Below are 27,132 nucleotides of genomic sequence, written 5' to 3' on the forward strand. Positions count from 1 at the left end.
CAGTCAGTATCGTGGGGCTCGGAAAGAGCTTTCCGGATTGTGGTCGCAATAGCGATTCCGAGATCGTTCGAGAAAGTGTCGATGGTTTCGGTGCGAGCTTGCCGTGACCGATACGCGGTCGTTGGGCTAGGGCTCGGAGAGAGCTTCCAATAGGGATTTCGTGATCGTTCGTGAAAGCGCCGACAATTTCGTGACGGGCAAGAGGCTATGGACGTTGATGCGCCGGCCGCGACGTGCACATAGGCGAGGGACGAAGCACCCGAAACCGGTGCGATCATACCAGCACTAAACCACCGGATCCCATTAGAACTCCGAAGTTAAGCGTGCTTGGGCGAGAGGAGTACTAGGATGGGTGACCCCCCGGGAAGTCCTTGCGTTTCTTTTTGCATCCCGAGATACGAAACATCTCCCGTAGACCTCCGAGACGATTGTTTTCGGGCACGGAATTTGCCGTGACCGTTACGCAGTCAGTATCGTGGGGCTCGGAAAGAGCTTTCCGGATTGGTGTCGCAATAGCGATTCCGAGATCGTTCGAGAAAGTGCCGATGGTTTCGGCGCGAGCTTGCCGTGACCGATACGCAGTCATTGGGCTAGGGCTCGGAGAGAGTTTGCAATAGGGATTTCGTGATCGTTCGAGAAAGCACCGGCGGTTTCGTTACGGGCAAGAGGCTCCGGACGTTGATGCGCCGGCCGCGACGTGCACATAGGCTAGGGATGAAGCACCCGAAACCGGTGCGATCATACCAGCACTAAACCACCGGATCCCATCAGAACTCCGAAGTTAAGCGTGCTTGGGCGAGAGTAATACTAGGATGGGTGACCCCCCGGGAAGTCCTCGTGTTGCACTCCTTTTTGCGTCCCGAGATATGAAACGTCTTCCGTAGACCTCCGAGACGATTGTTTTCGGGCACGGAATTTGCCGTGACCATTACGCAGTCAGTATCGTGGGGCTCGGAAAGAGCTTTCCGGATTGGGGTCGCAATAGCGATTCCGAGATCGTTCGAGAAAGTTCCGATGGTTTCGGCGCGAGCTTGCCGTGACCGATACGCAGTCATTGGGCTAGGGCTCGGAGAGAGCTTGCAATAAGGATTTCGTGATCGTTCGAGAAAGCACCGGCGGTTTCGTGACGGGCGAGAGGCTCCGGACGTTGATGCGCCGGCCGCGACGTGCATATTAGCTAGGGACGAAGCACCCGAAACCGGTACGATCATACCAGCACTAAATCTCCGGATCCCATCAGAACTCCGAAGTTAAGCGTGCTTGGGTGAGAGTAGTACTAGGATGGGTGACCCCCCGGGAATTCCTCGTGTTGCACTCCTTTTTGCGTCCCGAGATATGAAACATCTTCCGTAGACCTCCGAGACGATTGTTTTCGGGCACGGAATTTGCCGTGACCGCTACGCAGTCAGTATCGTGGGGCTCCGAAAGAGCTTTCCGGATTGTGGTCGCAATAGAGATTCCGAGATCGTTCGAGAAAGTGTCGATGGTTTCGGTGCGAGCTTGCCGTGACCGATACGCGGTCGTTGGGCTAGGGCTCGGAGAGAGCTTCCAATAGGGATTTCGTGATCGTTCGTGAAAGCGCCGACAATTTCGTGACGGGCAAGACGCTATGGACGTTGATGCGCTGGTCGCGACGTGCACATAGGCGAGGGACGAAGCACCCGAAACCGGTGCGATCATACCAGCACTAAACCACCGGATCCCATTAGAACTCCGAATATAAGCGTGCTTGGGCGAGAGGAGTACTAGGATGGGTGACCCCCCGGGAAGTCCTCGTGTTGCATTTCTTTTTGCATCCCGAGATACGAAACATCTCCCGTAGACCTCCGAGACGATTGTTTTCGGGCACGGAATTTGCCGTGACCGCTCCACAATCAGTATCGTGGGGCTCGAAAAGAGCTTTCCAGATTGGGGTCGCAATAGCGATTCCGAGATCGTTCGAGAAAGTGCCGATGGTTTCGGCGCGAGCTTGCCGTGACCGATACGCAGTCATTGGGCTAGGGCTCGGAGAGAGCTTGCAATAGGGATTTCGTGATCGTTCGAGAAAGCACCGGCGGTTTCGTTACGGGCAAGAGGCTCCGGACGTTGATGCGCCGGCCGCGACGTGCACATAGGCTAGGGATGAAGCACCCCAAACCGGTGCGATCATACCAGCACTAAACCACCGGATCCCATCAGAACTCCGAAGTTAAGCGTGCTTGGGCGAGAGTAGTACTAGGATGGGTGACCCCCCGGGAAGTCCTCGTGTTGCACTCCTTTTTGCGTCCCGAGATATGAAACATCTTCCGTAGACCTCCGAGACGATTGTTTTCGGGCACGGAATTTGCCGTGACCGCTACGCAGTCAGTATCGTGGGGCTCGGAAAGAGCTTTCCGGATTGTGGTCGCAATAGCGATTCCGAGATCGTTCGAGAAAGTGTCGATGGTTTCGGTGCGAGCTTGCCGTGACCGATACGCGGTCGTTGGGCTAGGGCTCGGAGAGAGCTTCCAATAGGGATTTCGTGATCGTTCGTGAAAGCGCCGACAATTTCGTGACGGGCAAGAGGCTATGGACGTTGATGCGCCGGCCGCGACGTGCACATAGGCGAGGGACGAAGCACCCGAAACCGGTGCGATCATACCAGCACTAAACCACCGGATCCCATTAGAACTCCGAAGTTAAGCGTGCTTGGGTGAGAGGAGTACTAGGATGGGTGACCCCCCCGGGAAGTCCTTGTGTTTCTTTTTGCATCCCGAGATACGAAACATCTCCCGTAGACCTCCGAGACGATTGTTTTCGGGCACGGAATTTGCCGTGACCGTTACGCAGTCAGTATCGTGGGGCTCGGAAAGAGCTTTCCGGATTGGGGTCGCAATAGCGATTCCGAGATCGTTCGAGAAAGTTCCGATGGTTTCGGCGCGAGCTTGCCGTGACCGATACGCAGTCATTGGGCTAGGGCTCGGAGAGAGCTTGCAATAAGGATTTCGTGATCGTTCGAGAAAGCACCGGCGGTTTCGTGACGGGCGAGAGGCTCCGGACGTTGATGCGCCAGCCGCGACGTGCATATTAGCTAGGGACGAAGCACCCGAAACCGGTACGATCATACCAGCACTAAATCACCGGATCCCATCAGAACTCCGAAGTTAAGCGTGCTTGGGTGAGAGTAGTACTAGGATGGGTGACCCCCCGGGAATTCCTCGTGTTGCACTCCTTTTTGCGTCCCGAGATATGAAACATCTTCCGTAGACCTCCGAGACGATTGTTTTCGGGCACGGAATTTGCCGTGACCGCAACACAGTCAGTATCGTGGGGCTCGGAAAGAGCTTTCCGGATTGGGGTCGCAATAGCGATTCCGAGATCGTTCGAGAAAGTGTCGATGGTTTCGGTGCGAGCTTGCCGTGACCGATACGCGGTCGTTGGGCTAGGGCTCGGAGAGAGCTTCCAATAGGGATTTCGTGATCGTTCGTGAAAGCGCCGACAATTTCGTGACGGGCAAGAGGCTATGGACGTTGATGCGCCGACCGCGACGTGCACATAGGCGAGGGACGAAGCACCCGAAACCGGTGCGATCATACCAGCACTAAACCACCGGATCCCATCAGAACTCCGAAGTTAAGCGTGCTTGGGCGAGAGTAGTACTAGGATGGGTGACCCCCCGTGAAGTCCTCGTGTTGCACTCCTTTTTGCGTCCCGAGATATGAAACATCTTCCGTAGACCTCCGAGACGATTGTTTTCGGGCACGGAATTTGCCGTGACCGCTACGCAGTCAGTATCGTGGGGCTCGGAAAGAGCTTTCCGGATTGGGGTCGCAATAGCGATTCCGAGATCGTTCGAGAAAGTTCTGATGGTTTCGGCGCGAGCTTGCCGTGACCGATACGCAGTCATTGGGCTAGGGCTCGGAGAGAGCTTGCAATAAGGATTTCGTGATCGTTCGAGAAAGCACCGGCGGTTTCGTGACGGGCGAGAGGCTCCGGACGTTGATGCGCCGGCCGCGACGTGCATATTAGCTAGGGACGAAGCACCCGAAACCGGTACGATCATACCAGCACTAAATCACCGGATCCCATCAGAACTCCGAAGTTAAGCGTGCTTGGGTGAGAGTAGTACTAGGATGGGTGACCCCCCGGGAATTCCTCGTGTTGCACTCCTTTTTGCGTCCCGAGATATGAAACATCTTCCGTAGACCTCCGAGACGATTGTTTTCGGGCACGGAATTTGCCGTGACCGCTACGCTGTCAGTATCGTGGGGCTCGGAAAGAGCTTTCCGGATTGTGGTGGCAATAGCGATTCCGAGATCGTTCGAGAAAGTGTCGATGGTTTCGGTGCGAGCTTGCCGTGACCGATACGCGGTCGTTGGGCTAGGGCTCGGAGAGAGCTTCCAATAGGGATTTCGTGATCGTTCTTGAAAGCGCCGACAATTTCGTGACGGGCAAGAGGCTATGGACGTTGATGCGCCGGCCGCGACGTGCACATAGGCGAGGGACGAAGCACCCGAAACCGGTGCGATCATACCAGCACTAAACCACCGGATCCCATTAGAACTCCGAAGTTAAGCGTGCTTGGGCGAGAGGAGTACTAGGATGGGTGACCCCCCGGGAAGTCCTCGTGTTGCACTTCTTTTTGCATCCCGAGATACGAAACATCTCCCGTAGACCTCCGAGACGATTGTTTTCGGGCACGGAATTTGCCGTGACCGTTACGCAGTCAGTATCGTGGGGCTCGGAAAGAGCTTTCCGGATTGGGGTCGCAATAGCGATTCCGAGATCGTTCGAGAAAGTGCCGATGGTTTCGGCGCGAGCTTGCCGTGACCGATACGCAGTCATTGGGCTAGGGCTCGGAGAGAGCTTGCAATAGGGATTTCGTGATCGTTCGAGAAAGCACCGGCAGTTTCGTGACGGGCAAGAGGCTCCGGACGTTGATGCGCCGGCCGCGACGTGCACATAGGCGAGGGACGAAGCACCCGAAACCGGTGCGATCATACCAGCACTAAACCACCGGATCCCATCAGAACTCCGAAGTTAAGCGTGCTTGGGCGAGAGTAGTACTAGGATGGGTGACCCCCCGAGAAGTCCTCGTGTTGCACTCCTTTTTGCGTCCTGAGATACGAAACATCTCCCGTAGACCTCCGAGACGATTGTTTTCGGGCACGGAATTTGCCGTGACTACTACGCAGTCAGTATCGTGGGGCTCGGAAAGAGCTTTCGGGATTGGGGTCGCAATAGCGATTCCGAGATCGTTCGAGAAAGTGCCGATGGTTTCGGCGCGAGCTTGCCGTGACCGATACGCGGTCGTTGGGCTAGGGCTCCGAGAGAGCTTCCAATAGGGATTTCCTGATCGTTCGTGAAAGCGCCGACAATTTCGTGACGGGCAAGAGGCTATGGACGTTGATGCGCCGGCCGCGACGTGCACATAGGCTAGGGATGAAGCACCCGAAACCGGTGCGATCATACCAGCACTAAACCACCGGATCCCATTAGAACTCCGAAGTTAAGCGTGCTTGGGCGAGAGGAGTACTAGGATGGGTGACCCCCCGGGAAGTCCTCGTGTTGCACTTCTTTTTGCATCCCGAGATACGAAACATCTCCCGTAGACCTCCGAGACGATTGTTTTCGGGCACGGAATTTGCCGTGACTACTACGCAGTCAGTATCGTGGGGCTCGGAAAGAGCTTTCGGGATTGGGGTCGCAATAGCGATTCCGAGATCGTTCGAGAAAGTGCCGATGGTTTCGGCGCGAGCTTGCCGTGACCGATACGCGGTCGTTGGGCTAGGGCTCCGAGAGAGCTTCCAATAGGGATTTCCTGATCGTTCGTGAAAGCGCCGACAATTTCGTGACGGGCAAGAGGCTATGGACGTTGATGCGCCGGCCGCGACGTGCACATAGGCTAGGGATGAAGCACCCGAAACCGGTGCGATCATACCAGCACTAAACCACCGGATCCCATTAGAACTCCGAAGTTAAGCGTGCTTGGGCGAGAGGAGCACTAGGATGGGTGACCCCCCGGGAAGTCCTCGTGTTGCACTTCTTTTTGCATCCCGAGATACGAAACATCTCCCGTAGACCTCCGAGACGATTGTTTTCGGGCACGGAATTTGCCGTGACCGTTACGCAGTCAGTATCGTGGGGCTCGGAAAGAGCTTTCCGGATTGGGGTCGCAATAGCGATTCCGAGATCGTTCGAGAAAGTGCCGATGGTTTCGGCGCGAGCTTGCCGTGACCGATACGCAGTCATTGGGCTAGGGCTCGGAGAGAGCTTGCAATAGGGATTTCGTGATCGTTCGAGAAAGCACCGGCAGTTTCGTGACGGGCAAGAGGCTCCGGACGTTGATGCGCCGGCCGCGACGTGCACATAGGCGAGGGACGAAGCACCCGAAACCGGTGCGATCATACCAGCACTAAACCACCGGATCCCATCAGAACTCCGAAGTTAAGCGTGCTTGGGCGAGAGTAGTACTAGGATGGGTGACCCCCCGAGAAGTCCTCGTGTTGCACTCCTTTTTGCGTCCTGAGATACGAAACATCTCCCGTAGACCTCCGAGACGATTGTTTTCGGGCACGGAATTTGCCGTGACCACTACGCAGTCAGTATCGTGGGGCTCGGAAAGAGCTTTCGGGATTGGGGTCGCAATAGCGATTCCGAGATCGTTCGAGAAAGTGCCGATGGTTTCGGCGCGAGCTTGCCGTGACCGATACGCGGTCGTTGGGCTAGGGCTCCGAGAGAGCTTCCAATAGGGATTTCGTGATCGTTCGTGAAAGCGCCGACAATTTCGTGACGGGCAAGAGGCTATGGACGTTGATGCACCGGCCGCGACGTGCACATAGGCGAGGGACGAAGCACCCGAAACCGGTGCGATCATACCAGCACTAAACCACCGGATCCCATTAGAACTCCGAAGTTAAGCGTGCTTGGGCGAGGGGAGTACTAGGATGGGTGACCCCCCGGGAAGTCCTCGTGTTGCACTTCTTTTTGCATCCCGAGATACGAAACATCTCCCGTAGACCTCCGAGACGATTGTTTTCGGGCACGGAATTTGCCGTGACCGTTACGCAGTCAGTATCGTGGGGCTCGGAAAGAGCTTTCCGGATTGGGGTCGCAATAGCGATTCCGAGATCGTTCGAGAAAGTGCCGATGGTTTCGGCGCGAGCTTGCCGTGACCGATACGCAGTCATTGGGCTAGGGCTCGGATAGAGCTAGCAATAGGGATTTCGTGATCGTTCGAGAAAGCACCGGCAGTTTCGTGACGGGCAAGAGGCTCCGGACGTTGATGCGCCGGCCGCGACGTGCACATAGGCGAGGGACGAAGCACCCGAAACCGGTGCGATAATACCAGCACTAAACCACTGGATCCCATCAGAACTCCGAAGTTAAGCGTGCTTGGGCGAGAGTAGTACTAGGATGGGTGACCCCCCGGGAAGTCCTCGTGTTGCACTCCTTTTTGCGTCCTGAGATACGAAACATCTCCCGTAGACCTCCGAGACGATTGTTTTCGGGCACGGAATTTGCCGTGACTACTACGCAGTCAGTATCGTGGGGCTCGGAAAGAGCTTTCGGGATTGGGGTCGCAATAGCGATTCCGAGATCGTTCGAGAAAGTGCCGATGGTTTCGGCGCGAGCTTGCCGTGACCGATACGCGGTCGTTGGGCTAGGGCTCCGAGAGAGCTTCCAATAGGGATTTCCTGATCGTTCGTGAAAGCGCCGACAATTTCGTGACGGGCAAGAGGCTATGGACGTTGATGCGCCGGCCGCGACGTGCACATAGGCGAGGGACGAAGCACCCGAAACCGGTGCGATCATACCAGCACTAAACCACCGGATCCCATTAGAACTCCGAAGTTAAGCGTGCTTGGGCGAGGGGAGTACTAGGATGGGTGACCCCCCGGGAAGTCCTCGTGTTGCACTTCTTTTTGCATCCCGAGATACGAAACATCTCCCGTAGACCTCCGAGACGATTGTTTTCGGGCACGGAATTTGCCGTGACCGCTCCACAATCAGTATCGTGGGGCTCGAAAAGAGCTTTCCAGATTGGGGTCGCAATAGCGATTCCGAGATCGTTCGAGAAAGTGCCGATGGTTTCGGCGCGAGCTTACCGTGACCGATACGCAGTCATTGGGCTAGGGCTCGGAGAGAGCTTGCAATAGGGATTTTGTGATCGTTCGAGAAAGCACCGGCGGTTTCGTTACGGGCAAGAGGCTCCGGACGTTGATGCGCCGGCCGCGACGTGCACATAGGCTAGGGATGAAGCACCCGAAACCGGTGCGATCATACCAGCACTAAACCACCGGATCCCATCAGAACTCCGAAGTTAAGCGTGCTTGGGCGAGAGTAGTACTAGGATGGGTGACCCCCCGGGAAGTCCTCGTGTTGCACTCCTTTTTGCGTCCCGAGATATGAAACATCTTCCGTAGACCTCCGAGACGATTGTTTTCGGGCACGGAATTTGCCATGACCGCTACACAGTCAGTATCGTGGGGCTCGGAAAGAGCTTTCCGGATTGTGGTCGCAATAGCGATTCCGAGATCGTTCGAGAAAGTGTCGATGGTTTCGGTGCGAGCTTGCCGTGACCGATACGCGGTCGTTGGGCTAGGGCTCGGAGAGAGCTTCCAATAGGGATTTCGTGATCGTTCGTGAAAGCGCCGACAATTTCGTGACGGGCAAGAGGCTATGGACGTTGATGCGCCGGCCGCGACGTGCACATAGGCGAGGGACGAAGCACCCGAAACCGGTGCGATCATACCAGCACTAAACCACCGGATCCCATTAGAACTCCGAAGTTAAGCGTGCTTGGGCGAGAGGAGTACTAGGATGGGTGACCCCCCGGGAAGTCCTTGCGTTTCTTTTTGCATCCCGAGATACGAAACATCTCCCGTAGACCTCCGAGACGATTGTTTTCGGGCACGGAATTTGCTGTGACCGTTACGCAGTCAGTATCGTGGGGCTCGGAAAGAGCTTTCCGGATTGGTGTCGCAATAGCGATTCCGAGATCGTTCGAGAAAGTGCCGATGGTTTCGGCGCGAGCTTGCCGTGACCGATACGCAGTCATTGGGCTAGGGCTCGGAGAGAGTTTGCAATAGGGATTTCGTGATCGTTCGAGAAAGCACCGGCGGTTTCGTTACGGGCAAGAGGCTCCGGACGTTGATGCGCCGGCCGCGACGTGCACATAGGCTAGGGATGAAGCACCCCAAACCGGTGCGATCATACCAGCACTAAACCACCGGATCCCATCAGAACTCCGAAGTTAAGCGTGCTTGGGCGAGAGTAGTACTAGGATGGGTGACCCCCCGGGAAGTCCTCGTGTTGCACTCCTTTTTGCGTCCCGAGATATGAAACATCTTCCGTAGACCTCCGAGACGATTGTTTTCGGGCACGGAATTTGCCGTGACCGCTACGCAGTCAGTATCGTGGGGCTCGGAAAGAGCTTTCCGGATTGTGGTCGCAATAGCGATTCCGAGATCGTTCGAGAAAGTGTCGATGGTTTCGGTGCGAGCTTGCCGTGACCGATACGCGGTCGTTGGGCTAGGGCTCGGAGAGAGCTTCCAATAGGGATTTCGTGATCGTTCGTGAAAGCGCCGACAATTTCGTGACGGGCAAGAGGCTATGGACGTTGATGCGCCGGCCGCGACGTGCACATAGGCGAGGGACGAAGCACCCGAAACCGGTGCGATCATACCAGCACTAAACCACCGGATCCCATTAGAACTCCGAAGTTAAGCGTGCTTGGGTGAGAGGAGTACTAGGATGGGTGACCCCCCCGGGAAGTCCTTGTGTTTCTTTTTGCATCCCGAGATACGAAACATCTCCCGTAGACCTCCGAGACGATTGTTTTCGGGCACGGAATTTGCCGTGACCGTTACGCAGTCAGTATCGTGGGGCTCGGAAAGAGCTTTCCGGATTGGGGTCGCAATAGCGATTCCGAGATCGTTCGAGAAAGTTCCGATGGTTTCGGCGCGAGCTTGCCGTGACCGATACGCAGTCATTGGGCTAGGGCTCGGAGAGAGCTTGCAATAAGGATTTCGTGATCGTTCGAGAAAGCACCGGCGGTTTCGTGACGGGCGAGAGGCTCCGGACGTTGATGCGCCAGCCGCGACGTGCATATTAGCTAGGGACGAAGCACCCGAAACCGGTACGATCATACCAGCACTAAATCACCGGATCCCATCAGAACTCCGAAGTTAAGCGTGCTTGGGTGAGAGTAGTACTAGGATGGGTGACCCCCCGGGAATTCCTCGTGTTGCACTCCTTTTTGCGTCCCGAGATATGAAACATCTTCCGTAGACCTCCGAGACGATTGTTTTCGGGCACGGAATTTGCCGTGACCGCAACACAGTCAGTATCGTGGGGCTCGGAAAGAGCTTTCCGGATTGGGGTCGCAATAGCGATTCCGAGATCGTTCGAGAAAGTGTCGATGGTTTCGGTGCGAGCTTGCCGTGACCGATACGCGGTCGTTGGGCTAGGGCTCGGAGAGAGCTTCCAATAGGGATTTCGTGATCGTTCGTGAAAGCGCCGACAATTTCGTGACGGGCAAGAGGCTATGGACGTTGATGCGCCGACCGCGACGTGCACATAGGCGAGGGACGAAGCACCCGAAACCGGTGCGATCATACCAGCACTAAACCACCGGATCCCATCAGAACTCCGAAGTTAAGCGTGCTTGGGCGAGAGTAGTACTAGGATGGGTGACCCCCCGTGAAGTCCTCGTGTTGCACTCCTTTTTGCGTCCCGAGATATGAAACATCTTCCGTAGACCTCCGAGACGATTGTTTTCGGGCACGGAATTTGCCGTGACCGCTACGCAGTCAGTATCGTGGGGCTCGGAAAGAGCTTTCCGGATTGTGGTCGCAATAGCGATTCCGAGATCGTTCGAGAAAGTGTCGATGGTTTCGGTGCGAGCTTGCCGTGACCGATACGCGGTCGTTGGGCTAGGGCTCGGAGAGAGCTTCCAATAGGGATTTCGTGATCGTTCGTGAAAGCGCCGACAATTTCGTGACGGGCAAGAGGCTATGGACGTTGATGCGCCGGCCGCGACGTGCACATAGGCGAGGGACGAAGCACCCGAAACCGGTGCGATCATACCAGCACTAAACCACCGGATCCCATTAGAACTCCGAAGTTAAGCGTGCTTGGGCGAGAGGAGTACTAGGATGGGTGACCCCCCGGGAAGTCCTTGCGTTTCTTTTTGCATCCCGAGATACGAAACATCTCCCGTAGACCTCCGAGACGATTGTTTTCGGGCACGGAATTTGCCGTGACCGTTACGCAGTCAGTATCGTGGGGCTCGGAAAGAGCTTTCCGGATTGGTGTCGCAATAGCGATTCCGAGATCGTTCGAGAAAGTGCCGATGGTTTCGGCGCGAGCTTGCCGTGACCGATACGCAGTCATTGGGCTAGGGCTCGGAGAGAGTTTGCAATAGGGATTTCGTGATCGTTCGAGAAAGCACCGGCGGTTTCGTTACGGGCAAGAGGCTCCGGACGTTGATGCGCCGGCCGCGACGTGCACATAGGCTAGGGATGAAGCACCCGAAACCGGTGCGATCATACCAGCACTAAACCACCGGATCCCATCAGAACTCCGAAGTTAAGCGTGCTTGGGCGAGAGTAATACTAGGATGGGTGACCCCCCGGGAAGTCCTCGTGTTGCACTCCTTTTTGCGTCCCGAGATATGAAACGTCTTCCGTAGACCTCCGAGACGATTGTTTTCGGGCACGGAATTTGCCGTGACCATTACGCAGTCAGTATCGTGGGGCTCGGAAAGAGCTTTCCGGATTGGGGTCGCAATAGCGATTCCGAGATCGTTCGAGAAAGTTCCGATGGTTTCGGCGCGAGCTTGCCGTGACCGATACGCAGTCATTGGGCTAGGGCTCGGAGAGAGCTTGCAATAAGGATTTCGTGATCGTTCGAGAAAGCACCGGCGGTTTCGTGACGGGCGAGAGGCTCCGGACGTTGATGCGCCGGCCGCGACGTGCATATTAGCTAGGGACGAAGCACCCGAAACCGGTACGATCATACCAGCACTAAATCACCGGATCCCATCAGAACTCCGAAGTTAAGCGTGCTTGGGTGAGAGTAGTACTAGGATGGGTGACCCCCCGGGAATTCCTCGTGTTGCACTCCTTTTTGCGTCCCGAGATATGAAACATCTTCCGTAGACCTCCGAGACGATTGTTTTCGGGCACGGAATTTGCCGTGACCGCTACGCTGTCAGTATCGTGGGGCTCGGAAAGAGCTTTCCGGATTGTGGTGGCAATAGCGATTCCGAGATCGTTCGAGAAAGTGTCGATGGTTTCGGTGCGAGCTTGCCGTGACCGATACGCGGTCGTTGGGCTAGGGCTCGGAGAGAGCTTCCAATAGGGATTTCGTGATCGTTCTTGAAAGCGCCGACAATTTCGTGACGGGCAAGAGGCTATGGACGTTGATGCGCCGACCGCGACGTGCACATAGGCGAGGGACGAAGCACCCGAAACCGGTGCGATCATACCAGCACTAAACCACCGGATCCCATTAGAACTCCGAAGTTAAGCGTGCTTGGGCGAGAGGAGTACTAGGATGGGTGACCCCCCGGGAAGTCCTCGTGTTGCACTTCTTTTTGCATCCCGAGATACGAAACATCTCCCGTAGACCTCCGAGACGATTGTTTTCGGGCACGGAATTTGCCGTGACCGTTACGCAGTCAGTATCGTGGGGCTCGAAAAGAGCTTTCCGGATTGGGGTCGCAATAGCGATTCCGAGATCGTTCGAGAAAGTGCCGATGGTTTCGGCGCGAGCTTGCCGTGACCGATACGCAGTCATTGGGCTAGGGCTCGGAGAGAGCTTGCAATAGGGATTTCGTGATCGTTCGAGAAAGCACCGGCAGTTTCGTGACGGGCAAGAGGCTCCGGACGTTGATGCGCCGGCCGCGACGTGCACATAGGCGAGGGACGAAGCACCCGAAACCGGTGCGATCATACCAGCACTAAACCACCGGATCCCATCAGAACTCCGAAGTTAAGCGTGCTTGGGCGAGAGTAGTACTAGGATGGGTGACCCCCCGAGAAGTCCTCGTGTTGCACTCCTTTTTGCGTCCTGAGATACGAAACATCTCCCGTAGACCTCCGAGACGATTGTTTTCGGGCACGGAATTTGCCGTGACCACTACGCAGTCAGTATCGTGGGGCTCGGAAAGAGCTTTCGGGATTGGGGTCGCAATAGCGATTCCGAGATCGTTCGAGAAAGTGCCGATGGTTTCGGCGCGAGCTTGCCGTGACCGATACGCGGTCGTTGGGCTAGGGCTCCGAGAGAGCTTCCAATAGGGATTTCGTGATCGTTCGTGAAAGCGCCGACAATTTCGTGACGGGCAAGAGGCTATGGACGTTGATGCACCGGCCGCGACGTGCACATAGGCGAGGGACGAAGCACCCGAAACCGGTGCGATCATACCAGCACTAAACCACCGGATCCCATTAGAACTCCGAAGTTAAGCGTGCTTGGGCGAGGGGAGTACTAGGATGGGTGACCCCCCGGGAAGTCCTCGTGTTGCACTTCTTTTTGCATCCCGAGATACGAAACATCTCCCGTAGACCTCCGAGACGATTGTTTTCGGGCACGGAATTTGCCGTGACCGTTACGCAGTCAGTATCGTGGGGCTCGGAAAGAGCTTTCCGGATTGGGGTCGCAATAGCGATTCCGAGATCGTTCGAGAAAGTGCCGATGGTTTCGGCGCGAGCTTGCCGTGACCGATACGCAGTCATTGGGCTAGGGCTCGGATAGAGCTAGCAATAGGGATTTCGTGATCGTTCGAGAAAGCACCGGCAGTTTCGTGACGGGCAAGAGGCTCCGGACGTTGATGCGCCGGCCGCGACGTGCACATAGGCGAGGGACGAAGCACCCGAAACCGGTGCGATCATACCAGCACTAAACCACCGGATCCCATCAGAACTCCGAAGTTAAGCGTGCTTGGGCGAGAGTAGTACTAGGATGGGTGACCCCCCGGGAAGTCCTCGTGTTGCACTCCTTTTTGCGTCCTGAGATACGAAACATCTCCCGTAGACCTCCGAGACGATTGTTTTCGGGCACGGAATTTGCCGTGACTACTACGCAGTCAGTATCGTGGGGCTCGGAAAGAGCTTTCGGGATTGGGGTCGCAATAGCGATTCCGAGATCGTTCGAGAAAGTGCCGATGGTTTCGGCGCGAGCTTGCCGTGACCGATACGCGGTCGTTGGGCTAGGGCTCCGAGAGAGCTTCCAATAGGGATTTCCTGATCGTTCGTGAAAGCGCCGACAATTTCGTGACGGGCAAGAGGCTATGGACGTTGATGCGCCGGCCGCGACGTGCACATAGGCGAGGGACGAAGCACCCGAAACCGGTGCGATCATACCAGCACTAAACCACCGGATCCCATTAGAACTCCGAAGTTAAGCGTGCTTGGGCGAGGGGAGTACTAGGATGGGTGACCCCCCGGGAAGTCCTCGTGTTGCACTTCTTTTTGCATCCCGAGATACGAAACATCTCCCGTAGACCTCCGAGACGATTGTTTTCGGGCACGGAATTTGCCGTGACCGCTCCACAATCAGTATCGTGGGGCTCGAAAAGAGCTTTCCAGATTGGGGTCGCAATAGCGATTCCGAGATCGTTCGAGAAAGTGCCGATGGTTTCGGCGCGAGCTTACCGTGACCGATACGCAGTCATTGGGCTAGGGCTCGGAGAGAGCTTGCAATAGGGATTTTGTGATCGTTCGAGAAAGCACCGGCGGTTTCGTTACGGGCAAGAGGCTCCGGACGTTGATGCGCCGGCCGCGACGTGCACATAGGCTAGGGATGAAGCACCCGAAACCGGTGCGATCATACCAGCACTAAACCACCGGATCCCATCAGAACTCCGAAGTTAAGCGTGCTTGGGCGAGAGTAGTACTAGGATGGGTGACCCCCCGGGAAGTCCTCGTGTTGCACTCCTTTTTGCGTCCCGAGATATGAAACATCTTCCGTAGACCTCCGAGGCGATTGTTTTCGGGCACGGAATTTGCCATGACCGCTACACAGTCAGTATCGTGGGGCTCGGAAAGAGCTTTCCGGATTGTGGTCGCAATAGCGATTCCGAGATCGTTCGAGAAAGTGTCGATGGTTTCGGTGCGAGCTTGCCGTGACCGATACGCGGTCGTTGGGCTAGGGCTCGGAGAGAGCTTCCAATAGGGATTTCGTGATCGTTCGTGAAAGAGCCGACAATTTCGTGACGGGCAAGAGGCTATGGACTTTGATGCGCCGGCCGCGACGTGCACATAGGCGAGGGACGAAGCACCCGAAACCGGTGCGATCATACCAGCACTAAACCACCGGATCCCATTAGAACTCCGAAGTTAAGCGTGCTTGGGCGAGAGGAGTACTACGATGGGTGACCCCCCGGGAAGTCCTCGTGTTGCACTTCTTTTTGCATCCCGAGATACGAAACATCTCCCGTAGACCTCCGAGACGATTGTTTTCGGGCATGGAATTTGCCGTGACCGTTACGCAGTCAGTATCGTGGGACTCGGAAAGAGCTTTCCGGATTGGGGTCGCAATAGCGATTCCGAGATCGTTCGAGAAAGTGCCGATGGTTTCGGCGCGAGCTTGCCGTGACCGATACGCAGTCATTGGGCTAGGGCTCGGAGAGAGCTTGCAATAGGGATTTCGTGATCGTTCGAGAAAGCACCGGCGGTTTCGTTACGGGCAAGAGGCTCCGGACGTTGATGCGCCGGCCGCGACGTGCACATAGGCTAGGGATGAAGCACCCGAAACCGGTGCGATCATACCAGCACTAAACCACCGGATCCCATCAGAACTCTGAAGTTAAGCGTGCTTGGGCGAGAGTAGTACTAGGATGGGTGACCCCCCGGGAAGTCCTCGTGTTGCACTCCTTTTTGCGTCCCGAGATATGAAACATCTTCCGTAGACCTCCGAGACGATTGTTTTCGGGCACGGAATTTGCCGTGACCGCTACGCAGTCAGTATCGTGGGGCTCGGAAAGAGCTTTCCGGATTGTGTTCGCAATAGCGATTCCGAGATCGTTCGAGAAAGTGTCGATGGTTTCGGTGCGAGCATGCCGTGACTGATACGCGGTCGTTGGGCTAGAGCTCGGAGAGAGCTTCCAATAGGGATTTCGTGATCGTTCGTGAAAGCGCCGACAATTTCGTGACGGGCAAGAGGCTATGGACGTTGATGCGCCGGCCGCGACGTGCACATAGGCGAGGGACGAAGCACCCGAAACCGGTGCGATCATACCAACACTAAACCACCGGATCCCATTCGAACTCCGAAGTTAAGCGTGCTTGGGCGAGAGGAGTACTAGGATGGGTGACTCCCCGGGAAGTCCTCGTGTTGCACTTCTTTTTGCATCCCGAGATACGAAACATCTCCCGTAGACCTCCGAGATGATTGTTTTCGGGCACGGAATTTGCCGTGACCACTACGCAGTCAGTATCGTGGGGCTCGGAAAGAGCTTTCGGGATTGGGGTTGCAATAGCGATTCCGAGATCGTTCGAGAAAGTGCCGATGGTTTCGGCGCGAGCTTGCCGTGACCGATACGCGGTCGTTGGGCTAGTGCTCGGAGAGAGCTTCCAATAGGGATTTCCTGTTCGTTCGTGAAAGCGCCGACAATTTCGTGACGGGCAAGAGGCTATGGACGTTGATGCGCCGGCCGCGACGTGCACATAGGCGAGGGACGAAGCACCCGAAACCGGTGCGATCATACCAGCACTAAACCACCGGATCCCATTAGAACTCCGAAGTTAAGCGTGCTTGGGCGAGGGGAGTACTAGGATGGGTGACCCCCCGGGAAGTCCTCGTGTTGCACTTCTTTTTGCATCCCGAGATACGAAACATCTCCCGTAGACCTCCGAGACGATTGTTTTCGGGCACGGAATTTGCCGTGACCGCTCCACAATCAGTATCGTGGGGCTCTAAAAGAGTTTCCAGATTGGGGTCGCAATAGCGATTCCGAGATCGTTCGAGAAAGTGTCGATGGTTTCGGCGCGAGCTTGCCGTGACCGATACGCGGTCGTTGGGCTAAGGCTTGGAGAGAGCTTCCAATTGGGATTTCGTGATCGTTCGTGAAAGCGCCGACAATTTCGTGACGGGCAAGCGGCTCCGGACGTTGATGCGCCGGCCGCGACGTGCATATTGGCTAGGGACGAAGCACCCGAAACCGGTGCGATCATACCAGCACTAAATCACCGGATCCTATTAGAACTCCGAAGTTAAGCGTGCTTGGGCGAGAGTAGTACTAGGATGGGTGACCCCCCGGGAAGTCCTCGTGTTGCACTTCTTTCTGCGTCCCGAGATACGAAACATCTCCCGTAGACCTCCGAGACGATTGTTTTCGGGCACGGAATTTGCCATGACCGCTACGCAGTCAGTGTCGTGGGGCTCGTAAAGAGTTTTCCGGATTGGGGTCGCAATAGCGATTCCGAGATCGTTCGAGAAAGTGCCGATGGTTTCGGCGCGAGCTTGCCGTGACCGATACGCGGTCGTTGGGCTAGTGCTCGGAGAGAGCTTCCAATAGGGATTTCCTGTTCGTTCGTGAAAGCGCCGACAATTTCGTGACGGGCAAGAGGCTATGGACGTTGATGCGCCGGCCGCGACGTGCACATAGGCGAGGGACGAAGTACCCGAAACCGGTGCGATCATACCAGCACTAAATCACCGGATCCTATTAGAACTCCGAAGTTAAGCGTGCTTGGGCGAGAGTAGTACTAGGATGGGTGACCCCCCGGGAAGTCCTCGTGTTGCACTTCTTTTTGCGTCCCGAGATACGAAACATCTCCCGTAGACCTCCGAGACGATTGTTTTCGGGCACGGAATTTGCCATGACCGCTACGCAGTCAGTGTCGTGGGGCTCGTAAAGAGCTTTCCGGATTGGGGTCGCAATAGCGATTCCGAGATCGTTCGAGAAAGTGCCGATGGTTTCGGCGCGAGCTTGCCGTGACCGATACGCGGTCGTTGGGCTAGTGCTCGGAGAGAGCTTCCAATAGGGATTTCCTGTTCGTTCGTGAAAGCGCCGACAATTTCGTGACGGGCAAGAGGCTATGGACGTTGATGCGCCGGCCGCGACGTGCACATAGGCGAGGGACGAAGCACCCGAAACCGGTGCGATCATACCAGCACTAAACCACCGGATCCCATTAGAACTCCGAAGTTAAGCGTGCTTGGGCGAGGGGAGTACTAGGATGGGTGACCCCCCGGGAAGTCCTCGTGTTGCACTTCTTTTTGCATCCCGAGATACGAAACATCTCCCGTAGACCTCCGAGACGATTGTTTTCGGGCACGGAATTTGCCGTGACCGCTCCACAATCAGTATCGTGGGGCTCGAAAAGAGCTTTCCAGATTGGGGTCGCAATAGCGATTCCGAGATCGTTCGAGAAAGTGCCGATGGTTTCGGCGCGAGCTTGCCGTGACCGATACGCGGTCGTTGGGCTAAGGCTCGGAGAGAGCTTCCAATTGGGATTTCGTGATCGTTCGTGAAAGCGCCGACAATTTCGTGACGGGCAAGAGGCTCCGGACGTTGATGCGCCGGCCGCGACGTGCACATAGGCGAGGGACGAAGCACCCGAAACCGGTGCGATCATACCAGCACTAAACCACCGGATCCCATCAGAACTCCGAAGTTAAGCGTGCTTGGGCGAGAGTAGTACTAGGATGGGTGACCCCCCGGGAAGTCCTCGTGTTGCACTCCTTTTTGCGTCCTGAGATACGAAACATCTCTCGTAGACCTCCGAGACGATTGTTTTCGGGCACGGAATTTGCCGTGACCACTACGCAGTCAGTATCGTGGGGCTCGGAAAGAGCTTTCGGGATTGGGGTCGCAATAGCGATTCCGAGATCGTTCGAGAAAGTGCCGATGGTTTCGGCGCGAGCTTGCCGTGACCGATACGCGGTCGTTGGGCTAGGGCTCGGAGAGAGCTTCCAATAGGGATTTCGTGATCGTTCGAGAAAGCGTCGGCGGTTCCGTGACGGGCAAGAGGCTCCGGACGTTGATGCGCCGGCCGTGACGTGCACATAGGCGAGGGACGAAGCACCCGAAACCGGTGCGATCATACCAGCACTAAACCACCGGATCCCTTCAGAACTTCGAAGTTAAGCGTGCTTGGGCGAGGGTAGTACTAGGATGGGTGACCCCCCGGGAAGTCCTCGTGTTGCACTTCTTTTTGCGTCCCGAGATACGAAACATCTCCCGTAGACCTCCGAGCCGATTGTTTTCGGGCAAGGAATTTGCCATGACCGCTACGCAGTCAGTGTCGTGGGGCTCGGAAATAGCTTTCCGGATTGGGGTCGCAATAGCGATTCAGAGATCGTTCGAGAAAGTGCCGATGGTTTCGGCGCGAGCTTGCCGTGACCGATACGCGGTCGTTGGGCTAGGGCTCGGAGAGAGATTCCAATAGGGATTTCGTGATCGTTCGAGAAAGCGCCAGCGGTTTCGTGACGGGCAAGAGGCTCCGGACGTTGATGCGCCGGCCGCGACGTGCACATAGGCGAGGGACGAAGCACCCGAAACCGGTGCGATCATACCAGCACGAAACCACCGGATCCTATTAGAACTCCGAAGTTAAGCGTGCTTGGGCGAGAGTAGTACTAGGATGGGTGACCCCCCGGGAAGTCCTCGTGTTGCACTTCTTTTTGCGTCCCGAGATACGAAACATCTCCCGTAGACCTCCGAGACGATTGTTTTCGAGCACGGAATTTGCCATGACCGCTACGCAGTCAGTATCGTGGGGCTCGGAAAGAGCTTTCCGGATTGGGGTCGCAATAGCGATTCCGAGAACGTTCGAGAAAGTGCCGATGGTTTCGGCGCGAGCTTGCCGTGACCGATACGCGGTCGTTGGGCTAGGGCTCGGAGAGAGATTCCAATAGGGATTTCGTGATCGTTCGAGAAAGCGCCGGCGGTTTCGTGACGGGCAAGAGACTCCGGACGTTGATGCGCCGGCCGCGACGTGCACATAGGCGAGGGACGAAGCACCCGAAACCGGTGCGATCATACCAGCACTAAACCACCGGATCCCTTCAGAACACCGATGTTAAGTGTGCTTGGGCGAGAGTAGTACTAGGATGGGTGACCCCCCGGGAAGTCCTCGTGTTGCACTTCTTTTTGCGTCCCGAGATACGAAACATCTCCCGTAGACCTCCGAGACGATTGTTTTCGGGCAAGGAATTTGCCATGACCGCTACGCAGTCAGTATCGTTGGGCTCGGAAAGAGCTTTCCGGATTGGGGTCGCAATAGCGATTCCGAGATCGTTCGAGAAAGTGCCGATGGTTTCGGCGCGAGCTTGCCGTGACCGATACGCGGTCATTGGGCTAGGGCTCGGAGAGAGATTCCAATAGGGATTTCGTGATCGTTGGAGAAAGCGCCGGCGGTTCCGTGACGGGCAAGAGGCTCCGGACGTTGATGCGCCGGCCGCGACGTGCACATAGGCGAGGGACGAAGCACCCGAAACCGGTGCGATCATACCAGCACTAAACCACCGGATCCCTTCAGAACTCCGAAGTTAAGCGTGCTTGGGCGAGAGTAGTACTAGGATGGGTGACCCCCCGGGAAGTCCTCGTGTTGCACTACTTTTTGCGTCCCGAGATACGAAACATCTCCCGTAGACCTCCGAGACGATTGTTTTCGGGCACGGAATTTGCCATGACCGATACGCAGTCAGTGTCGTGGGGCTCGGAAAGAGCTTTCCGGATTGGGGTCGCAATAGCGATTCCGAGATCGTTCGAGAAAGTGCCGATGGTTTCGGCGCGAGCTTGCCGTGACCGATACGCGGTCGTTGGGCTAGGGCTCGGAGAGAGATTCCAATAGGGATTTCGTGATCGTTCGAGAAAGCGCCGGCGGTTTCGTGACGGGCAAGAGGCTCCGGACGTTGATGCGCCGGCCGCGACGTGCACATAGGCGAGGGACGAAGCACCCGAAACCGATGCGATCATACCAGCACTAAATCACCGGATCCTATTAGAACTCCGAAGTTAAGCGTGCTTGGGCGAGAGTAGTACTAGGATGGGTGACCCCCCGGGAAGTCCTCGTGTTGCACTTCTTTCTGCGTCCCGAGATACGAAACATCTCCCGTAAACCTCCGAGACGATTGTTTTCGGGCACGGAATTTGCCATGACCGCTACGCAGTCAGTGTCGTGGGGCTCGTAAAGAGCTTTCCGGATTGGGGTCGCAATAGCGATTCCGAGATCGTTCGAGAAAGTGCCGATGGTTTCGGCGCGAGCTTGCCGTGACCGATACGCGGTCGTTGGGCTAGGGCTCGGAGAGAGCTTCCAATAGGGATTTCGTGATCGTTCGAGAAAGCGCCGGCGGTTTCGTGACGGGCAAGAGGCTCCGGACGTTGATGCGCCGGCCGCGACGTGCACATAGGCGAGGGACGAAGCTCCCGAAACCGGTGCGATCATACAAGCACTAAACCACCGGATCCCTTCAGAACTCCGAAGTTAAGCGTGCTTGGGCGAGAGTAGTACTAGGATGGGTGACCTCCCGGGAAGTCCTCGTGTTGCACTTCTTTTTGCGTCCCGAGATACGAAACATCTCCCGTAGACCTCCGAGACGATTGTTTTCGGGCACGGAATTTGCCGTGACCGCTACGCAGTCAGTATCGTGGGGCTCGGAAAGAGCTTTCCGGATTGGGGTCGCAATAGCGATTCCGAGATCGTTCGAGAAAGTTCCGATGGTTTCGGCGCGAGCTTGCCGTGACCGATACGCAGTCATTGGGCAAGGGCTCGGAGAGAGCTTGCAATAAGGATTTCGTGATCGTTCGAAAAAGCGCCGGCGGTTTCGTGACGGGCCAGAGGCTCCGGACGTTGATGCGCTGGCCGCGACCTGCACATAGGCGAGGGACGAAGCACCCGAAACCGGTGCGATCATACCAGCACTAAACCACCGGATCCCATCAGAACTCCGAAGTTAAGCGTGCTTGGGCGAGAGTAGTACTAGGATGGGTGACCACCCGGGAAGTCCTCGTGTTGCACTACTTTTTGCGTCCCGAGATACGAAACATCTCCCGTAGACCTCCGAGATGATTGTTTTCGGGCACGGAATTTGCCGTGACCGCTACACAGTCAGTATCGTGGGGCTCCGAAAGAGCTTTCCGGATTGGGGTCGCAATAGCGATTCCGAGATCGTTCGAGAAAGTGCCGATGGTTTCGGCGCGAGCTTGCCGTGACCGATACGCGGTCGTTGGGCTAGGGCTCGGAGAGAGATTCCAATAGGGATTTCGTGATCGTTCGAGAAAGCGCCGGCGGTTCCGTCACTGGCAAGAGGCTCCGGACGTTGATGCACCGGCCGCGACGTGCACATAGGCGAGGGACGAAGCACCCGAAACCGGTGCGATCATACCAGCACTAAACCACCGGATCCCTTCAGAACTCCGAAGTTAAGCGTGCTTGGGCGAGAGTAGTACTAGGATGGGTGACCCCCCGGGAAGTCCTCGTGTTGCACTTCTTTTTGCGTCCCGAGATACGAAACATCTCCCGTAGACCTCCGAGACGATTGTTTTCGGGCACGGAATTTGCCATGACCACTACGCAGTCAGTATCGTGGGGCTCGGAAAGAGCTTTCCGGATTGGGGTCGCAATAGCGATTCCGAGATCGTTCGAGAAAGTGCCGATGGTTTCGGCGCGAGCTTGCCGTGACCGATACGCGGTCGTTGGGCTAGGGCTCGGAGAGAGATTCCAATAGGGATTTCGTGATCGTTCGAGAAAGCGCCGGCGGTTTCGTGACGGGCAAGAGGCTCCGGACGTTGATGCGCCGGCCGCGACGTGCACATAGGCGAGGGACGAAGCACCCGAAACCGGTGCGATCATACCAGCACTAAACCACCGGATCCCTTCAGAACTCCGAAGTTAAGCGTGCTTGGGCGAGAGTAGTACTAGGATGGGTGACCCCCCGGGAAGTCCTCGTGTTGCACTTCTTTTTGCGTCCCGAGATACGAAACATCTCCCGTAGACCTCCGAGACGATTGTTTTCGGGCACGGAATTTGCCATGACCACTACGCAGTCAGTATCGTGGGGCTCGGAAAGAGCTTTCCGGATTGGGGTCGCAATAGCGATTCCGAGATCGTTCGAGAAAGTGCCGATGGTTTCGGCGCGAGCTTGCCGTGACCGATACGCGGTCGTTGGGCTAGGGCTCGGAGAGAGATTCCAATAGGGATTTCGTGATCGTTCGAGAAAGCGCCGGCGGTTTCGTGACGGGCAAGAGGCTCCGGACGTTGATGCGCCGGCCGCGACGTGCACATAGGCGAGGGACGAAGCACCCGAAACCGATGCGATCATACCAGCACTAAATCACCGGATCCTATTAGAACTCCGAAGTTAAGCGTGCTTGGGCGAGAGTAGTACTAGGATGGGTGACCCCCCGGGAAGTCCTCGTGTTGCACTTCTTTTTGCGTCCCGAGATACGAAACATCTCCCGTAGACCTCCGAGACGATTGTTTTCGGGCACGGAATTTGCCATGACCGCTACGCAGTCAGTGTCGTGGCGCTCGGAAAGAGCTTTCCGGATTGGGGTCGCAATAGTGATTCAGAGATCGTTCGAGAAAGTGCCGATGGTTTCGGCGCGAGCTTGCCGTGACCGATACGCGGTCGTTGGGCTAGGGCTCGGAGAGAGATTCCAATAGGGATTTCGTGATCGTTCGAGAAAGCGCCGGCGGTTCCGTCACGGGCAAGAGGCTCCGGACGTTGATGCGCCGGCCGCGACGTGCACATAGGCGAGGGACGAAGCACCCGAAACTGGTGCGATCATACCAGCACTAAACCACCGGATCCCTTCAGAACTCCGAAGTCAAGCGTGCTTGGGCGAGAGTAGTACTAGGATGGGTGACCCCCCGGGAAGTCCTCGTGTTGCACTTCTTTTTGCGTCCCGAGATACGAAACATCTCCCGTAGACCTCCGAGACGATTGTTTTCGGGCACGGAATTTGCCATGACCGCTACGCAGTCAGTGTCGTGGGGCTCGGAAAGAGCTTTCCGGATTGGGGTCGCAATAGCGATTCCGAGATCGTTCGAGAAAGTGCCGATGGTTTCGGCGCGAGCTTGCCGTGACCGATACGCGGTCGTTGGGCTAGGGCTCGGAGAGAGATTCCAATAGGGATTTCGTGATCGTTCGAGAAAGCGCCGGCGGTTTCGTGACGGGCAAGAGGCTCCGAACGTTGATGCGCCGGCCGCGACGTGCACATAGGCGAGGGACGAAGCACCCGAAACCGGTGCGATCATACCAGCACTAAACCACCGGATCCTATTAGAACTCCGAAGTTAAGCGTGCTTGGGCGAGAGTAGTACTAGGATGGGTGACCCCCCGGGAAGTCCTCGTGTTGCACTTCTTTTTGCGTCCCGAGATACGAAACATCTCCCGTAGACCTCCGAGACGATTGTTTTCGGGCACGGAATTTGCCATGACCGCTACGCAGTCAGTGTCGTGGGGCTCGGAAAGAGCTTTCCGGATTGGGGTCGCAATAGTGATTCAGAGATCGTTCGAGAAAGTGCCGATGGTTTCGGCGCGAGCTTGCCGTGACCGATACGCGGTCGTTGGGCTAGGGCTCGGAGAGAGATTCCAATAGGGATTTCGTGATCGTTCGAGAAAGCGCCGGCGGTTTCGTGACGGGCAAGAGGCTCCGGACGTTGATGCGCCGGCCGCGACGTGCACATAGGCGAGGGACGAAGCACCCGAAACCGGTGCGATCATACCAGCACTAAACCACCGGATCCCTTCAGAACTCCGATGTTAAGTGTGCTTGGGCGAGAGTAGTACTAGGATGGGTGACCCCCCGGGAAGTCCTCGTGTTGCACTTCTTTTTGCGTCCCGAGATACGAAACATTTCCCGTAGACCTCCGAGACGATTGTTTTCGGGCAAGGAATTTGCCATGACCACTACGCAGTCAGTATCGTGGGGCTCGGAAAGAGCTTTCCGGATTGGGGTCGCAATAGCGATTCCGAGATCGTTCGAGAAAGTGCCGATGGTTTCGGCGCGAGCTTGCCGTGACCGATACGCGGTCGTTGGGCTAGGGCTCGGAGAGAGATTCCAATAGGGATTTCGTGATCGTTCGAGAAAGCGCCGGCGGTTTCGTGACGGGCAAGAGGCTCCGGACGTTGATGCGCCGGCCGCGACGTGCACATAGGCGAGGGACGAAGCACCCGAAACCGATGCGATCATACCAGCACTAAACCACCGGATCCTATTAGAACTCCGAAGTTAAGCGTGCTTGGGCGAGAGTAGTACTAGGATGGGTGACCCCCCGGGAAGTCCTCGTGTTGCACTTCTTTTTGCGTCCCGAGATACGAAACATCTCCCGTAGACCTCCGAGACGATTGTTTTCGGGCACGGAATTTGCCATGACCGCTACGCAGTCAGTGTCGTGGGGCTCGGAAAGAGCTTTCCGGATTGGGGTCGCAATAGTGATTCAGAGATCGTTCGAGAAAGTGCCGATGGTTTCGGCGCGAGCTTGCCGTGACCGATACGCGGTCGTTGGGCTAGGGCTCGGAGAGAGATTCCAATAGGGATTTCGTGATCGTTCGAGAAAGCGCCGGCGGTTTCGTGACGGGCAAGAGGCTCCGGACGTTGATGCGCCGGCCGCGACGTGCACATAGGCGAGGGACGAAGCACCCGAAACCGGTGCGATCATACCAGCACTAAACCACCGGATCCTATTAGAACTCCGAAGTTAAGCGTGCTTGGGCGAGAGTAGTACTAGGATGGGTGACCCCCCGGGAAGTCCTCGTGTTGCACTTCTTTTTGCGTCCCGAGATACGAAACATCTCCCGTAGACCTCCGAGACGATTGTTTTCGGGCACGGAATTTGCCATGACCGCTACGCAGTCAGTATCGTGGGGCTCGGAAAGAGCTTTCCGGATTGGGGTCGCAATAGCGATTCCGAGATCGTTCGAGAAAGTGCCGATGGTTTCGGCGCGAGCTTGCCGTGACCGATACGCGGTCGTTGGGCTAGGGCTCGGAGAGAGATTCCAATAGGGATTTCGTGATCGTTCGAGAAAGCGCCGGCGGTTTCGTGACGGGCAAGAGACTCCGGACGTTGATGCGCCGGCCGCGACGTGCACATAGGCGAGGGACGAAGCACCCGAAACCGGTGCGATCATACCAGCACTAAACCGCCAGATCCCTTTAGAACTCCGATGTTAAGTGTGCTTGGGCGAGAGTAGTACTAGGATGGGTGACCCCCCGGGAAGTCCTCGTGTTGCACTTCTTTTTGCGTCCCGAGATACGAAACATCTCCCGTAGACCTCCGAGACGATTGTTTTCGGGCACGGAATTTGCCATGACCGCTACGCAGTCAGTGTCGTGGGGCTCGGAAAGAGCTTTCCGGATTGGGGTCGCAATAGTGATTCAGAGATCGTTCGAGAAAGTGCCGATGGTTTCGGCGCGAGCTTGCCGTGACCGATACGCGGTCGTTGGGCTAGGGCTCGGAGAGAGATTCCAATAGGGATTTCGTGATCGTTCGAGAAAGCGCCGGCGGTTTCGTGACGGGCAAGAGGCTCCGGACGTTGATGCGCCGGCCGCGACGTGCACATAGGCGAGGGACGAAGCACCCGAAACCGGTGCGATCATACCAGCACTAAACCACCGGATCCTATTAGAACTCCGAAGTTAAGCGTGCTTGGGCGAGAGTAGTACTAGGATGGGTGACCCCCCGGGAAGTCCTCGTGTTGCACTTCTTTTTGCGTCCCGAGATACGAAACATCTCCCGTAGACCTCCGAGACGATTGTTTTCGGGCACGGAATTTGCCATGACCGCTACGCAGTCAGTATCGTGGGGCTCGGAAAGAGCTTTCCGGATTGGGGTCGCAATAGCGATTCCGAGAACGTTCGAGAAAGTGCCGATGGTTTCGGCGCGAGCTTGCCGTGACCGATACGCGGTCGTTGGGCTAGGGCTCGGAGAGAGATTCCAATAGGGATTTCGTGATCGTTCGAGAAAGCGCCGGCGGTTTCGTGACGGGCAAGAGACTCCGGACGTTGATGCGCCGGCCGCGACGTGCACATAGGCGAGGGACGAAGCACCCGAAACCGGTGCGATCATACCAGCACTAAACCGCCAGATCCCTTTAGAACTCCGATGTTAAGTGTGCTTGGGCGAGAGTAGTACTAGGATGGGTGACCCCCCGGGAAGTCCTCGTGTTGCACTTCTTTTTGCGCCCCGAGATACGAAACATCTCCCGTAGACC

At 56.4% G+C, this 27,132-nt stretch overlaps 56 non-coding genes and 2 pseudogenes across 56 annotated transcripts; all 58 read left to right on the forward strand.

Moving 5' to 3' along the window:
- The first annotated feature begins 266 nt into the window (after positions 1–266).
- On the forward strand, positions 267–385 carry LOC135592430 (5S ribosomal RNA). The gene has a single exon (XR_010479048.1). It is a non-coding gene; the product is annotated as a 5S ribosomal RNA (ribosomal RNA).
- A 345-nt stretch (positions 386–730) lies between these two features.
- Positions 731–849, forward strand: LOC135593997 (5S ribosomal RNA). The gene has a single exon (XR_010479943.1). It is a non-coding gene; the product is annotated as a 5S ribosomal RNA (ribosomal RNA).
- A 350-nt stretch (positions 850–1,199) lies between these two features.
- Positions 1,200–1,318, forward strand: LOC135591585 (5S ribosomal RNA). The gene has a single exon (XR_010478571.1). It is a non-coding gene; the product is annotated as a 5S ribosomal RNA (ribosomal RNA).
- A 350-nt stretch (positions 1,319–1,668) lies between these two features.
- On the forward strand, positions 1,669–1,787 carry LOC135591740 (5S ribosomal RNA). The gene has a single exon (XR_010478599.1). It is a non-coding gene; the product is annotated as a 5S ribosomal RNA (ribosomal RNA).
- A 350-nt stretch (positions 1,788–2,137) lies between these two features.
- LOC135593017 (5S ribosomal RNA) lies at positions 2,138–2,256 on the forward strand. The gene has a single exon (XR_010479335.1). It is a non-coding gene; the product is annotated as a 5S ribosomal RNA (ribosomal RNA).
- Positions 2,257–2,606: 350 nt separating this feature from the next.
- LOC135592519 (5S ribosomal RNA) lies at positions 2,607–2,726 on the forward strand (annotated as a pseudogene).
- A 345-nt stretch (positions 2,727–3,071) lies between these two features.
- LOC135590515 (5S ribosomal RNA) lies at positions 3,072–3,190 on the forward strand. Its single transcript, XR_010477928.1, has one exon. It is a non-coding gene; the product is annotated as a 5S ribosomal RNA (ribosomal RNA).
- A 350-nt stretch (positions 3,191–3,540) lies between these two features.
- Positions 3,541–3,659, forward strand: LOC135593225 (5S ribosomal RNA). The gene has a single exon (XR_010479459.1). It is a non-coding gene; the product is annotated as a 5S ribosomal RNA (ribosomal RNA).
- A 350-nt stretch (positions 3,660–4,009) lies between these two features.
- LOC135590526 (5S ribosomal RNA) lies at positions 4,010–4,128 on the forward strand. The gene has a single exon (XR_010477939.1). It is a non-coding gene; the product is annotated as a 5S ribosomal RNA (ribosomal RNA).
- Positions 4,129–4,478: 350 nt separating this feature from the next.
- LOC135593814 (5S ribosomal RNA) lies at positions 4,479–4,597 on the forward strand. Its single transcript, XR_010479834.1, has one exon. It is a non-coding gene; the product is annotated as a 5S ribosomal RNA (ribosomal RNA).
- A 350-nt stretch (positions 4,598–4,947) lies between these two features.
- On the forward strand, positions 4,948–5,066 carry LOC135593103 (5S ribosomal RNA). The gene has a single exon (XR_010479398.1). It is a non-coding gene; the product is annotated as a 5S ribosomal RNA (ribosomal RNA).
- A 350-nt stretch (positions 5,067–5,416) lies between these two features.
- Positions 5,417–5,535, forward strand: LOC135593817 (5S ribosomal RNA). The gene has a single exon (XR_010479835.1). It is a non-coding gene; the product is annotated as a 5S ribosomal RNA (ribosomal RNA).
- A 350-nt stretch (positions 5,536–5,885) lies between these two features.
- Positions 5,886–6,004, forward strand: LOC135590626 (5S ribosomal RNA). Its single transcript, XR_010478038.1, has one exon. It is a non-coding gene; the product is annotated as a 5S ribosomal RNA (ribosomal RNA).
- Positions 6,005–6,354: 350 nt separating this feature from the next.
- Positions 6,355–6,473, forward strand: LOC135593108 (5S ribosomal RNA). The gene has a single exon (XR_010479399.1). It is a non-coding gene; the product is annotated as a 5S ribosomal RNA (ribosomal RNA).
- Positions 6,474–6,823: 350 nt separating this feature from the next.
- LOC135593473 (5S ribosomal RNA) lies at positions 6,824–6,942 on the forward strand. Its single transcript, XR_010479627.1, has one exon. It is a non-coding gene; the product is annotated as a 5S ribosomal RNA (ribosomal RNA).
- Positions 6,943–7,292: 350 nt separating this feature from the next.
- LOC135594220 (5S ribosomal RNA) lies at positions 7,293–7,411 on the forward strand. Its single transcript, XR_010480034.1, has one exon. It is a non-coding gene; the product is annotated as a 5S ribosomal RNA (ribosomal RNA).
- Positions 7,412–7,761: 350 nt separating this feature from the next.
- On the forward strand, positions 7,762–7,880 carry LOC135593475 (5S ribosomal RNA). Its single transcript, XR_010479645.1, has one exon. It is a non-coding gene; the product is annotated as a 5S ribosomal RNA (ribosomal RNA).
- Positions 7,881–8,230: 350 nt separating this feature from the next.
- On the forward strand, positions 8,231–8,349 carry LOC135593021 (5S ribosomal RNA). Its single transcript, XR_010479336.1, has one exon. It is a non-coding gene; the product is annotated as a 5S ribosomal RNA (ribosomal RNA).
- Positions 8,350–8,699: 350 nt separating this feature from the next.
- LOC135592434 (5S ribosomal RNA) lies at positions 8,700–8,818 on the forward strand. The gene has a single exon (XR_010479049.1). It is a non-coding gene; the product is annotated as a 5S ribosomal RNA (ribosomal RNA).
- Positions 8,819–9,163: 345 nt separating this feature from the next.
- Positions 9,164–9,282, forward strand: LOC135593029 (5S ribosomal RNA). The gene has a single exon (XR_010479352.1). It is a non-coding gene; the product is annotated as a 5S ribosomal RNA (ribosomal RNA).
- A 350-nt stretch (positions 9,283–9,632) lies between these two features.
- On the forward strand, positions 9,633–9,752 carry LOC135592520 (5S ribosomal RNA; annotated as a pseudogene).
- Positions 9,753–10,097: 345 nt separating this feature from the next.
- On the forward strand, positions 10,098–10,216 carry LOC135590537 (5S ribosomal RNA). Its single transcript, XR_010477950.1, has one exon. It is a non-coding gene; the product is annotated as a 5S ribosomal RNA (ribosomal RNA).
- Positions 10,217–10,566: 350 nt separating this feature from the next.
- Positions 10,567–10,685, forward strand: LOC135593226 (5S ribosomal RNA). The gene has a single exon (XR_010479460.1). It is a non-coding gene; the product is annotated as a 5S ribosomal RNA (ribosomal RNA).
- Positions 10,686–11,035: 350 nt separating this feature from the next.
- On the forward strand, positions 11,036–11,154 carry LOC135592437 (5S ribosomal RNA). The gene has a single exon (XR_010479051.1). It is a non-coding gene; the product is annotated as a 5S ribosomal RNA (ribosomal RNA).
- A 345-nt stretch (positions 11,155–11,499) lies between these two features.
- On the forward strand, positions 11,500–11,618 carry LOC135593999 (5S ribosomal RNA). Its single transcript, XR_010479944.1, has one exon. It is a non-coding gene; the product is annotated as a 5S ribosomal RNA (ribosomal RNA).
- Positions 11,619–11,968: 350 nt separating this feature from the next.
- On the forward strand, positions 11,969–12,087 carry LOC135590548 (5S ribosomal RNA). The gene has a single exon (XR_010477961.1). It is a non-coding gene; the product is annotated as a 5S ribosomal RNA (ribosomal RNA).
- A 350-nt stretch (positions 12,088–12,437) lies between these two features.
- LOC135593825 (5S ribosomal RNA) lies at positions 12,438–12,556 on the forward strand. Its single transcript, XR_010479838.1, has one exon. It is a non-coding gene; the product is annotated as a 5S ribosomal RNA (ribosomal RNA).
- A 350-nt stretch (positions 12,557–12,906) lies between these two features.
- On the forward strand, positions 12,907–13,025 carry LOC135593112 (5S ribosomal RNA). The gene has a single exon (XR_010479401.1). It is a non-coding gene; the product is annotated as a 5S ribosomal RNA (ribosomal RNA).
- A 350-nt stretch (positions 13,026–13,375) lies between these two features.
- On the forward strand, positions 13,376–13,494 carry LOC135593476 (5S ribosomal RNA). Its single transcript, XR_010479659.1, has one exon. It is a non-coding gene; the product is annotated as a 5S ribosomal RNA (ribosomal RNA).
- A 350-nt stretch (positions 13,495–13,844) lies between these two features.
- LOC135593031 (5S ribosomal RNA) lies at positions 13,845–13,963 on the forward strand. Its single transcript, XR_010479361.1, has one exon. It is a non-coding gene; the product is annotated as a 5S ribosomal RNA (ribosomal RNA).
- A 350-nt stretch (positions 13,964–14,313) lies between these two features.
- Positions 14,314–14,432, forward strand: LOC135593482 (5S ribosomal RNA). The gene has a single exon (XR_010479661.1). It is a non-coding gene; the product is annotated as a 5S ribosomal RNA (ribosomal RNA).
- Positions 14,433–14,782: 350 nt separating this feature from the next.
- On the forward strand, positions 14,783–14,901 carry LOC135593038 (5S ribosomal RNA). Its single transcript, XR_010479363.1, has one exon. It is a non-coding gene; the product is annotated as a 5S ribosomal RNA (ribosomal RNA).
- Positions 14,902–15,251: 350 nt separating this feature from the next.
- On the forward strand, positions 15,252–15,370 carry LOC135594215 (5S ribosomal RNA). Its single transcript, XR_010480033.1, has one exon. It is a non-coding gene; the product is annotated as a 5S ribosomal RNA (ribosomal RNA).
- A 350-nt stretch (positions 15,371–15,720) lies between these two features.
- LOC135593634 (5S ribosomal RNA) lies at positions 15,721–15,839 on the forward strand. The gene has a single exon (XR_010479743.1). It is a non-coding gene; the product is annotated as a 5S ribosomal RNA (ribosomal RNA).
- Positions 15,840–16,189: 350 nt separating this feature from the next.
- LOC135591420 (5S ribosomal RNA) lies at positions 16,190–16,308 on the forward strand. Its single transcript, XR_010478521.1, has one exon. It is a non-coding gene; the product is annotated as a 5S ribosomal RNA (ribosomal RNA).
- Positions 16,309–16,658: 350 nt separating this feature from the next.
- Positions 16,659–16,777, forward strand: LOC135593487 (5S ribosomal RNA). Its single transcript, XR_010479662.1, has one exon. It is a non-coding gene; the product is annotated as a 5S ribosomal RNA (ribosomal RNA).
- Positions 16,778–17,126: 349 nt separating this feature from the next.
- LOC135588518 (5S ribosomal RNA) lies at positions 17,127–17,245 on the forward strand. The gene has a single exon (XR_010476312.1). It is a non-coding gene; the product is annotated as a 5S ribosomal RNA (ribosomal RNA).
- Positions 17,246–17,595: 350 nt separating this feature from the next.
- On the forward strand, positions 17,596–17,714 carry LOC135588521 (5S ribosomal RNA). The gene has a single exon (XR_010476313.1). It is a non-coding gene; the product is annotated as a 5S ribosomal RNA (ribosomal RNA).
- Positions 17,715–18,064: 350 nt separating this feature from the next.
- LOC135593491 (5S ribosomal RNA) lies at positions 18,065–18,183 on the forward strand. The gene has a single exon (XR_010479663.1). It is a non-coding gene; the product is annotated as a 5S ribosomal RNA (ribosomal RNA).
- Positions 18,184–18,533: 350 nt separating this feature from the next.
- Positions 18,534–18,652, forward strand: LOC135593040 (5S ribosomal RNA). Its single transcript, XR_010479367.1, has one exon. It is a non-coding gene; the product is annotated as a 5S ribosomal RNA (ribosomal RNA).
- A 350-nt stretch (positions 18,653–19,002) lies between these two features.
- On the forward strand, positions 19,003–19,121 carry LOC135588547 (5S ribosomal RNA). Its single transcript, XR_010476328.1, has one exon. It is a non-coding gene; the product is annotated as a 5S ribosomal RNA (ribosomal RNA).
- A 350-nt stretch (positions 19,122–19,471) lies between these two features.
- On the forward strand, positions 19,472–19,590 carry LOC135593619 (5S ribosomal RNA). The gene has a single exon (XR_010479737.1). It is a non-coding gene; the product is annotated as a 5S ribosomal RNA (ribosomal RNA).
- Positions 19,591–19,940: 350 nt separating this feature from the next.
- Positions 19,941–20,059, forward strand: LOC135592255 (5S ribosomal RNA). The gene has a single exon (XR_010478968.1). It is a non-coding gene; the product is annotated as a 5S ribosomal RNA (ribosomal RNA).
- A 350-nt stretch (positions 20,060–20,409) lies between these two features.
- On the forward strand, positions 20,410–20,528 carry LOC135593415 (5S ribosomal RNA). Its single transcript, XR_010479580.1, has one exon. It is a non-coding gene; the product is annotated as a 5S ribosomal RNA (ribosomal RNA).
- A 350-nt stretch (positions 20,529–20,878) lies between these two features.
- On the forward strand, positions 20,879–20,997 carry LOC135589943 (5S ribosomal RNA). Its single transcript, XR_010477355.1, has one exon. It is a non-coding gene; the product is annotated as a 5S ribosomal RNA (ribosomal RNA).
- A 350-nt stretch (positions 20,998–21,347) lies between these two features.
- Positions 21,348–21,466, forward strand: LOC135589580 (5S ribosomal RNA). Its single transcript, XR_010476992.1, has one exon. It is a non-coding gene; the product is annotated as a 5S ribosomal RNA (ribosomal RNA).
- Positions 21,467–21,816: 350 nt separating this feature from the next.
- On the forward strand, positions 21,817–21,935 carry LOC135593120 (5S ribosomal RNA). The gene has a single exon (XR_010479403.1). It is a non-coding gene; the product is annotated as a 5S ribosomal RNA (ribosomal RNA).
- Positions 21,936–22,285: 350 nt separating this feature from the next.
- LOC135593515 (5S ribosomal RNA) lies at positions 22,286–22,404 on the forward strand. Its single transcript, XR_010479671.1, has one exon. It is a non-coding gene; the product is annotated as a 5S ribosomal RNA (ribosomal RNA).
- Positions 22,405–22,754: 350 nt separating this feature from the next.
- Positions 22,755–22,873, forward strand: LOC135593521 (5S ribosomal RNA). Its single transcript, XR_010479673.1, has one exon. It is a non-coding gene; the product is annotated as a 5S ribosomal RNA (ribosomal RNA).
- Positions 22,874–23,223: 350 nt separating this feature from the next.
- LOC135589954 (5S ribosomal RNA) lies at positions 23,224–23,342 on the forward strand. Its single transcript, XR_010477366.1, has one exon. It is a non-coding gene; the product is annotated as a 5S ribosomal RNA (ribosomal RNA).
- Positions 23,343–23,692: 350 nt separating this feature from the next.
- On the forward strand, positions 23,693–23,811 carry LOC135594005 (5S ribosomal RNA). The gene has a single exon (XR_010479946.1). It is a non-coding gene; the product is annotated as a 5S ribosomal RNA (ribosomal RNA).
- Positions 23,812–24,161: 350 nt separating this feature from the next.
- LOC135588180 (5S ribosomal RNA) lies at positions 24,162–24,280 on the forward strand. The gene has a single exon (XR_010476138.1). It is a non-coding gene; the product is annotated as a 5S ribosomal RNA (ribosomal RNA).
- A 350-nt stretch (positions 24,281–24,630) lies between these two features.
- On the forward strand, positions 24,631–24,749 carry LOC135589447 (5S ribosomal RNA). Its single transcript, XR_010476860.1, has one exon. It is a non-coding gene; the product is annotated as a 5S ribosomal RNA (ribosomal RNA).
- Positions 24,750–25,099: 350 nt separating this feature from the next.
- LOC135589436 (5S ribosomal RNA) lies at positions 25,100–25,218 on the forward strand. Its single transcript, XR_010476849.1, has one exon. It is a non-coding gene; the product is annotated as a 5S ribosomal RNA (ribosomal RNA).
- A 350-nt stretch (positions 25,219–25,568) lies between these two features.
- LOC135588188 (5S ribosomal RNA) lies at positions 25,569–25,687 on the forward strand. The gene has a single exon (XR_010476139.1). It is a non-coding gene; the product is annotated as a 5S ribosomal RNA (ribosomal RNA).
- A 350-nt stretch (positions 25,688–26,037) lies between these two features.
- On the forward strand, positions 26,038–26,156 carry LOC135592280 (5S ribosomal RNA). Its single transcript, XR_010478977.1, has one exon. It is a non-coding gene; the product is annotated as a 5S ribosomal RNA (ribosomal RNA).
- Positions 26,157–26,506: 350 nt separating this feature from the next.
- Positions 26,507–26,625, forward strand: LOC135588195 (5S ribosomal RNA). The gene has a single exon (XR_010476140.1). It is a non-coding gene; the product is annotated as a 5S ribosomal RNA (ribosomal RNA).
- A 350-nt stretch (positions 26,626–26,975) lies between these two features.
- Positions 26,976–27,094, forward strand: LOC135592281 (5S ribosomal RNA). Its single transcript, XR_010478978.1, has one exon. It is a non-coding gene; the product is annotated as a 5S ribosomal RNA (ribosomal RNA).
- Positions 27,095–27,132: the final 38 nt, after the last annotated feature.

This window comes from Musa acuminata, chromosome BXJ1-1 (assembly GCF_036884655.1).
Source record: "Musa acuminata AAA Group cultivar baxijiao chromosome BXJ1-1, Cavendish_Baxijiao_AAA, whole genome shotgun sequence".
NCBI classification, from domain to species: domain Eukaryota; kingdom Viridiplantae; phylum Streptophyta; class Magnoliopsida; order Zingiberales; family Musaceae; genus Musa; species Musa acuminata.